General features: G+C 38.5%; 1 protein-coding gene and 1 pseudogene across 2 annotated transcripts in view; one reads left to right on the forward strand and one right to left on the reverse strand.

Annotated features, from left to right (window-relative positions):
* PCDH7 (protocadherin 7) overlaps nt 1-14,797 on the reverse strand; it is a 416,043-nt gene that overhangs the window by 329,826 nt on the left and 71,420 nt on the right. The gene's annotated exons all lie outside the window — the stretch shown is intronic.
* Nucleotides 927-13,508, forward strand: LOC144291542 (U1 small nuclear ribonucleoprotein C pseudogene; annotated as a pseudogene).

Below are 14,797 nucleotides of genomic sequence, written 5' to 3' on the forward strand. Positions count from 1 at the left end.
TAATAAATGCCTATTACAGATATCATAGTAGGTATGAAGAATTACATGTTACAGCAGATCTCAATCCAGTGAAACAAGCAGTCCCTTGCATTACATTTTGATAATTATTAGGAGAGGTGAACATTTGTGCCAGAGAAACATGAGGAGCTCCTAACTCTGATTCAAGTTGCCAGTGAGGAACTTCAGGTGTTTTTTGCTGTTGTTTTTTTCTTCCAAAACCATCAAGTTTGTTTGTTTTTTTAAACCATCAAATGACATTTCTGACTATAAAAGTCATGAAGGAAGAGCTAAAAAAGCAAAGTATAAAGAAGAAAAAACTTGTCACCTAATCCCACCATACAGACTTGAGCTACATACTGAAGAACAATGAAAAAGAGATATGCATTCCAGGCATGTACAAAGGCAAATAGGCAAGGGATGGCATCACGAAGCCAGAAAAGGTGCTGGAACATTAGAGCCAAGGGCACAGTCGGCCTCATATATAATGTAGACCAGATCCACCCACTCAGCCTCTGTGGAGCGGGTCATTCTGGGATCAAAGCAGAAGGCAAGCAGGAGAATTGGTTTCTCCCTGTGGGTCTGCACAAAAGCCCCCCGTGCAGCAGGAGGGGTGAAGTTAGTGAATATTCACAAACTTCCAAGGGACCAAAGCTCAGAATAAAGCAGAGCTGGAGCAACTCTACGTCTTCTTCCTCTTCGGTGAGAAGATATTTCAGGAGAGGCGGACGATGAAGATTGTCCTATTTCAGCAGGCCGCGTGTGATAACTCTCTCTGCCTTCTGCAAGGGACTTTTACAAAATACGTCCACATTTTTCATTTCCTTAATTCTTCATGTCAGCACTAAAGACCAACAGAGAGGTCATTTCCGGTCAGCAGGTGGGGGGGTGGGGGGTGGGGGCGAGAGGCCAGCGGCCTGCAGAGCAATATGCCTAAATTTTATTGTGACTACTGCATCACATACCTCACCGTGAACCTCCATCTGTGAGAAAGACACACTGCAGTGGTAGGAAACACAAAGAAACTGTGAAAGACTACTGTCAGGAATGGATGGAGGAGCAGGTGCAGAGCCTCATCAACAAAACCACTGCATTGCAGCAGGAGAAGCTACCTCCCAACTCCATTGCTGCTCCTCCTCCTGCAGGGGCAATGATCCCACCTCCTCCCAGTCTCCTGGGTCCTCCTCACCCTGGTATGATGCCAGCACCCTACATAGGGGGACCTCCCATGATGCCAATGAAGGGCCCTCCTCCCCCTCGGATGATGCCAGTGGGACCTGCCCCTGGAATGAGGCTGCCTATGGGAGGCCATATGCCAATGACGTTGGAGCTCCCAATGATGAGACCACTCCCCTGTCCCATGATGGTCCACCTGGCCAGGAATGATTCAACCAGACAGACAGAGATGGAACCTCTTTATATCCATTTTTTTAAAAGATTTTATTTATTTATTTGAGGGAGAGACCAAGGCAGAGCACCAGCTGAGGGAGAGAGAGAGGGAGACGGAGAAGTAGACTTCCTGATGAGCAAACACCCACCCCCAGCTCAATCCCAGGACCCCGGTGTCACGACCTGAGCCGAAGGCAGACACTTAACCAGCTGAGCCACCTACACACCCCAACACCTACTTTATATTATTTGTTCTACTTCACCAGGAGATCGTGGTGTTATAGCCTTGGGTGTTTTCTAACAGCATGACAAGGAAGACTTGTTCCCCCTTCTTATCAAAGAGAGAACAATTTTTTTCAGGGAAGTTGGCAGGATCGAAAAAAAAAAAGCAATTTTCATTTGTATTATGAAATGTGAAGATAAAATAAAATGGTCAACTGCTCTAGTTTAAAAAAGTAAAAGTTGGGATCCCTGGGTGGCGCAGCGGTTTGGCGCCTGCCTTTGGCCTGGGGCGCGATCCTGGAGACCCGGGATCGAATCCCACGTCGGGCTGCCTGCATGGAGCCTGCTTCTCCCTCTGCCTGTGTCTCTGCCTCTCTCTCTCTCTGTGTGACTATCATGAATAAATAAATAAAATCTTTAAAAAAAAAAAAAATAAAATAAAAAAAAAAATAAAAAAGTAAAAGTTCAAACTAATGAAGACTAGCAGAGAGATTCATCCCACTTGACCATCACAGAAATGAAGTCTCAGAGAAGTGCAGAATTTGGCTAGGGTCAGAGTTTCAAACTACCAGGATCAGAACTAGCATTTCCTTTTCCCTCTTTTCGGTGCAGAGACCTTAATATTCAAGGCCTAAGAGTCCTACAGTGGAAAACTCAGAGAATTGGAGGCCAGGGGGGAGCTGATACTGCTCCCCAAATTACTAATTTTGAACATTCTTTTTTTGTCTTAATTTATTTAGATAATTCCTTTAATCTTCCATTTTGTTGAGTATATGTAGCTACATCATTAATCCAATTTGATTTTTTCAAAGGTTAGAGGCTTAATAGGGAATGAGAAAAGAAATGATAAACTCTATTTTTCCAGATACATTTGTAAGCTTTTCAATAGTGAGTCAAATATGAATATTTCATAATTGCATATTTTCTTTTTGGGGGCCAATAGCCATTTAATATAGAAACCATTAATAGAATTACCAGATGGGTGCTTTATTTGCTTTTAAAGTGGTTACAAATAGTAGCAATTAGTCATTGATGAAGACCTCTAAGTTGAGAGGTTTTTCATAATTCAGCACTATGGTAATTTTTGGTATCATCTGCAAAACAATAAATACAAAAACGTTTGTAAAAAGCAACATATGTCTTGACAATTTTCTAATTATCTGTGTGTAAAACACTCAATTTCTTCTGCAGAGACGGAACTTCTCACATGACACATTTGTACTCCAAAGCCTACAAAAGATTATTAGAAATTAGTGAGGCCATATTTCTACAATTTGTTTTTATCTCATTCTACCCAGTTAGAGTCCAGAGTTGTGTTTATTTTTCCCACAAAAAGAGGTAACTGCTTTTATGAAAAACAGGCGGAGGATGGGTGTTGAACTGAGAGCCTGAGTTTAGTCAGAAATAGCATTAAAAACTCGATTCCACACTTTTCAGCGAAAATAAAAGGGGAAGGATGCCAGATGGAAATCGGCCAAATGGTGTTCTTTTAGGAATTGTGCCTAAGTTATCCTGAAGGGAAAAAAAAAAAACAATAAGAAGAAAGAGAGGGAGACTCCAACAGGATGCCCTGAAAAAGTTTTCTGCTTTACTTGTCAATAAAGAAGCAGAAAACAGTTCTAATTCAAACTTCTCAACAAATCTATAAAAAGAAAGAAAAAAAAAGAAAAGAAAAGAAAAGAGAAAAGAGAAAAGAAAGGAAGACAAACAACTACTGAATATTTTAGACCAGTAAATACAACTTAGAGTGACTTTTTTGTGATATTTGAAATCTATCAATTATTCTCTCTCTCTCTCTCTCTCTCTCTCTCTCTCTCTCTCTTTCCAATCAATGATAATTGCATTTAACCTCTTCTTGATATGCTTATTTATTTCTTCAGTGCTGGCATCTCTTCTACCCAACCCACAGCCCTTGTACATGTTTGGAGCTCACTCAATCTTCTGCAGACACCAACACAGAGACGTGCCTCCATGTCTGCCCACCTCTCTCTCCCACACCAGCTGAGAAAAGAAACCACCCTGTCACTGTAGGCTCCCCAGGGGGCCCACTGTCACTGCACATGTTTTTGTCCTTTGGGGGAAAAAAAAAAAAAAAAAAGACCTAGGTTGAGACCTCCCTTGCTTGTAAGTCTCCAAAAACTTAGGCTCTAATTAGGCATCTCACTCTGGAATTTACAAAATATTTCAGATCAGGAAGCTTCTCTCAATTGGAATTTTGAAAACGTTCCAGGAATCACCAAATTTCCTTTTTCACAAATAGATTGGAGATTGTGACAATATGTGCTGGGTAAGGCCTAGGAATGCAATATTTAGTCAGAATGCTTTGCTTCATCAGATTTTTAAATAAACAACCAGAATCCAGATATATAGTATTTGTGGTTTCAGATTCCATTTTGAAAGTCTAATTCCACATTCAAAGGCTTTGACAGGGGAAATCTTTTGGCCTGTTGGAGTGACAGAAGAAAGAGTCGGAGTGGTTCTGCTGACAGTGGAAGACTTGGGGTCTCAGAGGCACACTGCGTCTCAACCAGGGCATGCTTGCAGAACACTTTGGGAGATTGGATTTTATTCTTCTTGCAATGGAAAACCACGGGAGAATTCTAAATAGTGGAAAAATAAATTTACATTGACACATTAGAAGGATCACTCCACAGGAGACTGTATTGTGGCCATTACAGTAGAATCGGAGACACAACAGATGTTGGTGACTTGAGCTACAGTTTAGAAGCTGAGGTGGTGAAAAGTGATGAGATTTCATATAGGTTTTTGAGGTGAAGGTAAGAGAAACTACTGGAACTATAATGCCAATGGGGTGGCATTATAGAGGGAAAAGAACAAAAGATGATCTCTGTGTTTGTTTGTTTGTTACCCTAAACAAAGCAAGAGGATATCAGTACTATTCACTCAGAAAGATTTATGAAGAGAACAAATTAAGGTATTTGAGGGGAAAATGGATGGTTCTGCCTTTGATCTGTTGTGTTGGTGATGACATTAATAACTAGCATTGGTGACACCTGGGTGGCTCAGCGGTTGGGCACCTGCCTTTGGTTCAGGGCATGATCCCGGAATCGAGGGATCCAGTCTCACATCGGGCTTCCTGCATGGAGCCTGCTTCTCCCTCTGTCTATGTCTCTGCTTCTGTGTATGTGTGTCTTTCATGAATAAATAAATACAATCTTAAAAAAAAAAAAAAAACTAGGGGATCCCTGGGTGGCTCAGCGGTTTAGCGCCTGCCTTTGGCCCAGGGCACGATCCTGGAGTCCGAGGATCGAGTCCCGTGTCGGGCTCCCTGCATGGAGCCTGCTTCTCCCTCTGCCTGTGTCTCTGCCTCTCTCTCTCTTTCTCTATGTTTATCATGAATAAATAAATAAATAAATAAATAATCTTTAAAAAATAAAAAATAAACTAGCATTGGTTGAGCACTTAATATTCTAAGTCAAGTGGAATTACTTATAAATATATATTACTTTATTATATTATAAATATATATGTGTGTATATATATATCATTTATCGCTTACTTATTTAATCCTCCCAAGTACCCTGGGAAGTAGTTATTGTTATTCTCATTTTAGACATAAGAAAAGGAAAGTATGGAGAAACGTGCCCTAGTCAGCCAAGCAGAATCTGGTGTCAGAACCTACTCTAGAACCACCACCTAGAACTATTGTAGAAACTACTGCCTTTACCAGTGGAAAATCCAAGTAGGTAGCTGTGCTGAGTATGGATCCCAGAGAGAAGTCCGGGATGGTGATATATGTGAACAAAATCCTGGAGTAATGCACGATTTATACATCTCATCGAAGCAGCATAGGGCACTAAGCAGCCATAGTCCGCAATGGAAGAGGAAAACCAAGTGAATACGGTGATATGAATTAATCAAGGGAGAGGGAGTGAACAATGGGTTCAAATGCCAAGATTTAGACCGGGAGACTGAATTGACCACCGGATTCAGTACAACAAATTCTGATGAACCTGATAGAGCCCAGTCAGTGGAATGGAAAGACTGGACACCCATATCATGGATTTCAAAACTTTCCTATGTGAGCAAGTGGGGAATGACCATGTGGGCACCACTCTGACAAGTTTGGGTGAAGGAAATCAGAAACTAACTGGAGGGGGCACCTAAGTGAGAGACTGGTGTGCACGTGTGTATGGTTACTTGGCTTCTTTGTGTTTAAGATAGGTTACAGCCACATGTTTAAATAAACATCAGCATGACCTAACAGAGGAGAAGAAATGTATCTACTAGAACCTATCTTAGGGTGAATGCAAATTTAGTTTCCGATGCATGGGAATTCCATGTATAGGAGTGTTAAGTTTTATTCACGTAGATTTCACTACATGCTAGAACACTGTTGAAACCCGTAATCATCTTCCTATCTCAGGCCATAAAAGAAAGAGGGGCATTTCCTTGAACTTCCCCCTTCTGTTCTGGGACTTTGTTCTATTATCTTAATTCAATAAGCCCTATATCTACAAAGCCCCAACAATCAAACTGTCTAACTCTCTTCAAAATCTTGTTATCTACAAGTATTTCATCAATTCACTTGATTAATTTGGGGACTGGCTTGTTTATGGGTTTTTTTTTTCCCCCTTCTATCACTTGTCACTTTGCTAGATAATTTGGATGACTCACTCATCTATTTAGCTTCAAAATTCTTTTTCCCCTATATTCTAGTGACAATCATTTCTGCTCAGCTTTGACAATCCACACCCATAGATACAAAATGGAGTGTTTCTACACAAAAAGTGTTCCACTATGACATGCATAATTGTGAAATTCTCTCCTCTAATCCCCTATCCCACTTGCTCACACCCACAAAAGCTCTTCATAGGCTTCAGAAGCTTTGCCTCTCCATTTTCTGGCAATCTCCAATTCTTCCTGGCTTGACTGCCCCAAACACCATACTTTCATGGGTGCAATTGATTCTTCCCTTCTTTGACCTCCTCTCACAGCTGCCTTGCCAATCCCATTACCAAATCATACCACCATCTGTTTGCTCTCCTCCTCCTCCCAGACTGCCAAGAGTTAGTGAGAAAATTGAATAACCACGCTGATCGACTCTGCTACAAATTTATGATTTCCACTGTCAGCTGAACTCTCGGTGCTCAGCAGCCCTGTTACTCACTCCTACTTGGCTGGCCTCCCCATTCCACAGAGCAGCTGTTCCCACCACACCCTCATCAGATGCTCCCCTTTCACCCTCACTCCCCTCAACATCAACACACTATTTCACCTCCTACTGCTGAGAAGATTGTGGCCATCAGGCGTGAACCCCCTCCATTTCCGTCCTCTACTTCTCCAAATTTGCCTGCATCTTTACTCATTGGAACTTCATCTTGCAACTCAGAAGAATCCTCCTTATTTTATCCATTTGACCTTTTGATTTCACTCCTTACTGCCTCTGACAGGATCTTATCTCATCACCGGGCTTTCTCTTTTCTGTTCAACCTATAAACCTCTTTCTTTCAACCTATAAACCTACCTACATTTCTCTATTTTGTTAAAAAAAAAAAATCTTTCCTCATTTCTTCCACCACCAAATTGCTGTTTCCTTTTCCCTCCTGCAAATTTCTTGGCAAAATACCTTGATTCAATGGTTCTGCTTACTTAAAACTGTCTCCATGAAAGCCGATGTACTCTTACCTGGCTGCCATACTGGTCCATCTATTAGAAATGCTGTATTAGGAGTGTTTTCTCACTCTTCAATTTTGTCGTTCTGAATGCTGGGAGTTTGGTTTTAATATCAATTCATTCACGTACTAATTGCTTAAAGTTGGGCAAGGTATTTAACTTCTCTAAGATTTACCTCCCTCATTTTTAAATTAGAGATGCAGGGGTCACTTTTAAAGATAGCCAGGTTTCCTTTAAGCAAATTACTTTTTACCCACTGAATTCAGGCTAGTAAGACTGTTATTCAAAGTGTGTTGCCCTTCCTTAACCAAAGGGTTGATAAGCCACTCCAAAAGGACATTTTGGCATTCCCTCTTTGGAGCCTGAAAAGTAAACATAGTGATGAAATACATTAGCATAATTGGCTTTAGGCCATTCCAGGAGTAGTATCTGAAAGAGAGAGTTTACCAATTCCTACCAAACCCTGAATTTATCTCCACCCTCATTTTCCGGAGCATGTTCCTTCATCTTCCATTAGTACCATTAGAGGTCCATCTCATTGTTCCCAAAGCTATCTTTGGTTTAAAACATTAAGTTCTAAATTTGGTTTCTATTGCTTGAACACAAATTGTGTTATTAGTACTATACCAACTGATCTGTGCAATATTTTTAGTGTAAAATCCAGGGCCTAATAACAGGTAAGTCATTTTTTACTATTATTATTGTTTTTGATATTGCTATTAATAGTATGTCTACTCCACTCATACTGAAACATTTTCCACCTTGGCTTTTCATCACACTGTTTCTCCAGATTCCACATTTACTTTGGTTCTCCTTTATGAGATCCTCGCTATGGCTCCTCAAGATTGGCCCTTTGCCTCCTTCCGTTTTCACTCTCTGCCTATATTCCCCAGGACACTCATATACTTGTATGGAGTCCCCTGTCCCTAAATGTACATAAGCTTTTCAACTTTTTCCCTTCCCAATCTTACCTTCCTACATTTCAAATTCCACCTTTGTTTTTTTCAAATTCCACTTTTTAATTAAATCGTTCAAAATGAAAATCTGAAACAAACTTCTCCATCTTATTTTCTCTCTTCTTTCTTCTCCAACCTCCAATCACATACCAAATACTGTGTATCCTTCCGTCCACACACATCTTGAGCTATGTCCACAGCATGCAACAGAATCACATGAGAGGCTTTATCCAACTGTACTAGTCCCTCAACAAGTCTCTTTTCTCTATCACTTTTATTATAAACTGCCCTCCATTCCACCAACAGTGCCATCATTCTAAAACACTTACTGTGTTATACCTTGGCTCGAAAACTTTCAGTGACTTTCAAATACTTATAGTAGAAACCCACACCGCTAGACATAAAATTCAAGGCTGTTCTTCAGCTGAATCTATTTGCTCTTTCCAGTTCATATTGAGTCATGCATCCCATGTCTCCTACACTCCAACCACACTGGGTTATGTAACTTTACCAAATATACAAAGAATTTTGATGTTTTCATTATTTTGTTCCTGATATCTTCTCCAGTTAAAATGTCTTTCTTTCCTGCTTAGTGTAAGTGAACTATTAACTATTGAGGGTTCAACTAAATAGGTTCTTTTTTTAATTTTTTTAATTTATTTCTTTGAGAGAGAGAGAGAGAGAGAGAGAGCCACCAAGAGAGAAAGAGAGAACACAAATGAGGGTGAGGGGCAGAGGGAAAGGAAGAAGAAGACTCCACGCTGTGCATGGAGCCAGAGGCAGGGCTCGATCCCACTAGCCTGGGATCATGGCCTGAGCCGAAGGTAGATGCTTAATCGACTGAGCCACCCAGACATGAAATATGTCCCAAATGTCTTCACTTTCTCTCTTAAACTTTGTCGTCCTATATGTATGACACATCTAACTCTCTTGGTTTGTTGAAAGCATAGATAGTATCTTTCCCATATTTATATTTCCACCCTCAAGCACAGTTTCTGGGCTAAATCATGTATTAAATAACTACTATCAAGTCTGGTGATCTTCAGAATAGAAAAATACATTCTGAAATATACATAATGCATATTCAAATATACATTTGAATATATGGAAGGTGTATGTGAAGGAAATATATGTTTCAAAATATTTTATATAGATAGATATCTAAATAGATAATGTGTGTGCATCCAAAATAATCTAACACTTTTATACCTTTATATTCCATTGGTTAATGCTTCTGCTAATCAATAAGTGACTAAACACAGACATTAGTATTCCTGATAGACATTACTGATGATACCAATAAAGGTTATATTCTGAATTTGCAAACCAAGCATTAAGGAAATCCTAAATTGTACCCAATGATAAGATATTCTGACAATATGCTATATCAGAGGTTGTACCCTTTCATACTGATATTAGCTAGAAAATTTTAAATTGTCACACCATAGGTGACAGCAACATTAAAGGCATGATGGCATTCCTCCTGAAACCCATCAAAAACAATAAACATTTCAAACAAAAATACCATCTCTTGTAAAAAATTATATGATAAAGTATACCGAATATGATTTATACAGGATTTTACATAAATTTCATGATAAAGCATAAAACAGGTATTTTGAATATGTATATGACAAATGTGGACATTTATATATAGAATCACGGGTTAAACACTTTGCATACATACATTATGTGCAACCTCTGCAATACGTGGAATATTAATAATGGCTTCAGCAACACAGAATGACTTTACAAGACACTTTTCTTGAAAGATTTAACAATATAAGTACCACACATTAATCATTATTCATAGAGCAGGGTTTACTAAATTCTTGAAACACTAGATAGCCCCTGGCAGGCTCTGGGCCCTTTCAGCTCTAACAGGAGGCAGCTGACTTTCCTTGATTGCAAGTCAAAGACCAGAAAGAAAACATCCAGGCAAAAAGCATCTAATCTAATAGAATATCTTCTAATTGGAATTAAAGGTGAAAAGAGAGAAATAGAGGGAAAAAAAGAGTAACTCCACAGCCTGTGCCCTTCAATATTGATGATCCTTAAAATTTCACTGTCATGGAACTGCCAGAACTGTCTTACTACAAATGAAATCTTATGATTTTTTTTCAAAGAAAACAGCAAATCCCATAAACTACAAGACTGTGAAAATCATATCCGCATTATTTGTGGCATAAATTCTTTTTTTGTAATGCTACGAAGCACAAAAGGCAAACAGAAATCATTGAAAATACTTTAATAATGTGCTGCAAAATAAAAAACAAATAAAAATACTTCTGGATACGGTGTGAAATAAATCCAGCTTATAACTTGGGCAGTGAGTTCGGCAATGATAGAGGTAAACACAGATTCCATAGATTTGATGAGTGACGATTTTTTTGTCTTCCGCCTCAAGATAGCCTCCATGGCATGACTTCATTTGAGATCATAGCTTGACATCAAGGGAAGTCTCTTTTGACAGTATTAGAGAAAAATAATTTATGTTAAAATCATGCTTTATGTCTATCCTGAAATATCATAGAGACTTGGCATATTGTCACACATAAACCGTTCAAGTTGAACTGAACTCCATGTGCAAAGAATGGTTCTGTGTATACTGATTTTAGAAACCATGCATTAAAATGTATTTTGTGGGCTCCTGGATAGCTCAGTCGGTTAGGCGGTCGCCTTCAGCTCAGGTCATGATCCCGGGGTCCTGGGATGGAGCCCCACAGCGGAATCCTTTCTCAGTGAGGAGACTGCTCCTCTCTATCTCTCTGCCTGTTGCACCCCCTGCTTGTGTTTTCTCTCTCTCTCCATCAAATAAATAAATAAAATATTTAAATAAATAAAATGCATTTATTTTGATATTAATTCTACTAATCCCTCTACTACAGATATAAGTCTCTAGGGTACAGCACTATACTGGTGCTAAGAAAGGCTCAAAGAGAGCAGTAGTCTCCACAACTTCATATTCCACATAAAGTATGGCAACTAATGGCACAGCGTTCCAAGTCTAAGAGAAATATCTTTCAGTTAAAGTGCAACCAAGTCCCTTTAGGTTTACTCTGGGGCTCCTTCACACTGCTTTGAAAGTAATTTCCCTAACAAATCAGGATCTCCGCTCCCCTGTCTTTAAAGAACTCAGCTGTTGGACTCCATTTCTCCTCACATCAAGTTGTATCTCCACAACATGAATCTAATGCCTTATACATTTTGATCTGTTTTCCAGCCTCCTTGTATACCATCCTGCCTTGGCACCCGCTCGTTGTCCACCAGAGGACATGCCTTCCTTTCAGCACCATGTAGTTCTCACATCTGGGAAACACAAATTTATCTTGCTAGCAACAGAGTTCCTGCAATAAAGTAGATCCTGGGTGACGCAGAGGATTGCAAGCTTTAACAGTGTTCATGTGATCTGGGATATATGTAGGTACATATAAATATGTGCATATTACCTCACCTGGGTTATGCAGCATTTAATATTTTGTAGTAAGGCAATATCCCCACTACCTAATCTAGTGTAAGAACTCAATAAATATTTATTGAATGACTAATAGTTATACACTTTATTGAATGCCTTAGAATCACATAAAATTCCCATTTATAGTATCAAATGAATTCAATCAAGCATCTGCTAATCTACTATAAGCAAGGCACTTTGCTAAAAACTGGAAGGAGACAGTAAATATGAATCAGACTTGAACCTTCCCAGTGAGGAGATTATAGCGTAGGAAAGAAATATGCATAAGCACAAAATATTCCATCATTAAAGACAGGAAGAGTCAGGTAGCGTAAAATCACAGAGGAAAGTGGCTTAAAATTATCACTAACAACTTGCTCACCAGGAAAAGAGGGAAGGTAGGATTCATGCATGTAAAGTTAGAAAGCCAGAGGATTGCTATAGGAGTAGTAGTATAGGTTAAGATAAACTAGCAGGAAAAAAAAAAAAAAGATAAACTAGCAGGAAAGCATAAAGCGGGTAAAGTCACTTGAAAGTCACCAGGCTTAGCTGGAAAATAGGGTTCAGGGAAAGGATGAATGGAAAGTAAGAATGGGAGAGGAGAATTAGAGTCAGAGGAATATAATTCTAAATTAAGGGATTTGAAATTTAGTTACTAGAAATTTATAGGTACTTAGTGTTCCTGAGCATGGCCTAAGAAGCAGTAAGTTGTCCTGTCCTTGCAAGACATTGGGCAGCAGTGTACTCAGTTCTTCAGCCTTCACTGTAATATCTCAATCCGCTGTGTTTAATTTGTACACAAATATGAATAAGACTTCAACTATACTTTCCATGCCTATCCATGATCTATTTTATTTTATAGCCTTGAACAATTACTAGTAGCACACACACACACACAGAGAGAGAGAGAGAGAGAGAGAGCTTTTTCTTTTTAAATACATATTGTTATGATCCAATATTGCTAGATGGCACAGTGAATGGGATAATTTCTAATAACAGTCATTAGGGTGTATCAATTTCAAATTCAACTAAACAATGAGTAATGGCAACTACTGGAGGACAGTGGTAGACCTTACAGCCACCTACATGAAAAGTAATCAATTTTAAAGATCCAACGGTAACATATCTTTTAAAACAAGTTGAAAGAAAAAAAAACTGCAGGAAAATATTTGAGGAAAACTGAAATAAAGCATTCCCAAACCTCACAGTCAAACAAACCGAATGGCAACACAACTGACGTGGCAATAACCTAAAAGAGCATATCACTGTGCTAAAGGTGCTTCCCAATGCAGCCTGACACCGTGGATTAGTGGAATTCCAAACATTCAAAGACAGTGGACGTGGAGGTGGGATTATGAGTTTACCTAAAGACTCCACTGCAGTTTACTAGAAAATAAATAAACCTGTTGCATATTTCCCAGTGTTTGTTTTAATGAATCCTCTCTAAATCCAAAGAGATACTTAAAGAACAGCTCAGAGTATTCATTGATAATAGATCCTATTTTAAATTATATTCTCATATGTTATAAACTGTCTGCATTTTCTAAATAATTCCAAAAACATCTTTTCAAAGCCACACTAAACAGAAAGCTTGTTCATAAAAGTTGTAAAGTCTCTATCAACAAATAGTCCTAAAATCAAGTTTAGATTCCTGCAATGTTTTAAGGAAATCAGGGTTTAAAATCAGACACATCTGCAATTTGGCTCCTTAGTCTAACTTGTGACTAGTATAAGACATCTGGAAAAACCTATTTGTCCGTTTTTAATAGCGGATAACTCTTAAAGACAGCCACTATGTGGCAGGCACCATCCTGTATTGCATTAAGACCACTTCTAGGATCTTAGTTCACTAGTGAAAAGCTATGTGACCTGTGTCTCATTTCTGAACCTTTCTTTAATAGTAATGTAATTTACACTGGCTCACTTTATGCCAGGTAGTTGCAGCAAATGGTATACAATTTTTAAATAAATGGTATATCTTATTATATGACATATAACTTCCATAGCATATTAATGCATCCTCATTGCCCAATAATGCTCTGAGACTATTATCTTCATTTAAATGCAGGAAAGGTTAAGTAAGTTATTCAAAGTCTCAAAGACTAGTACATAATTGGTGTCCTTTTAATTTATAAATGATATATACCTTTAAATTGTGTATTTTCATAGGAAATCCAAGAAGGGACAAAATGGAACAAATCAAATCCTTAATGAATACATACAAACTAAAAGATCACTCAGATCAGATTATTACCAGGTAACTCTCAGAGCAAAAATTAAATTGTAATATTCTGATCGCCTGAAGACACACTACTCGTACAAAAAAAAAAAAAAAAGAAATAGAAAAGTTTAGGAACATCTTAGGAACACTATTGCTGAATTATTTTGCACCACAACTACAAATTTGTCCTTATTTTAGAAAGTAGAAGCTACCAGTGATTTTATATTATCAATTAAAACTCCATAATTTATATATGCTTCCTATTCCATTTGCCAACAATTTCTACTAAATGAAAAAGGAGCAATTTGAATTGATGTGTTAGACGAGAGAATGAGTCAGGGTTTCGAAAAAAAATAAAACTTAAACAGCTTTCTCTTTATAAGGTTTTGCATAACAGAGACTTTAGACTTCCATAAATACTCAGTTCTGTGTACAATAAAATATTTGTGAGCAACATAATAACCAGCAATGTTCCAAATGGCATCCATACATTAACTGCCAAAAGAGGCTACGGAACAATTTTTGAAAGGGAAAAAAGAGCCCTCTGGACCTAGTGTAGTACGCAAGCTCAAAGGAAACGAATAGCCTAATTATATAGCCATGAAAGAAGCCAACAGATTTCAGTGATTGGGAAAAAGAGCTTGACAAAATCTAAGGATATTAGTCAGATCCTCAAATTATTTTATTTCTCTGTATGTTCTGAATTGTCAGCAGTATAAAATGAAGAGAAAAGCACCTCCAGAAGGTTTGTTGTGCTTTATAGCCCCATATTCATAACAACTGTGCCCATTCTTCACGGTGTTGTTAAAAGGCAGAACCAATCTGCTGCCGGATGACTGTCTTTGGCCCCGCAGAAACTTTCATTTTATGTGATAAAGACAAACACACACAATCTGAATATGTTCTCACTGGGGAGGGAAG

This window comes from Canis aureus, chromosome 2 (assembly GCF_053574225.1).
Source record: "Canis aureus isolate CA01 chromosome 2, VMU_Caureus_v.1.0, whole genome shotgun sequence".
Classification (NCBI taxonomy): Eukaryota; Metazoa; Chordata; class Mammalia; order Carnivora; family Canidae; genus Canis; species Canis aureus.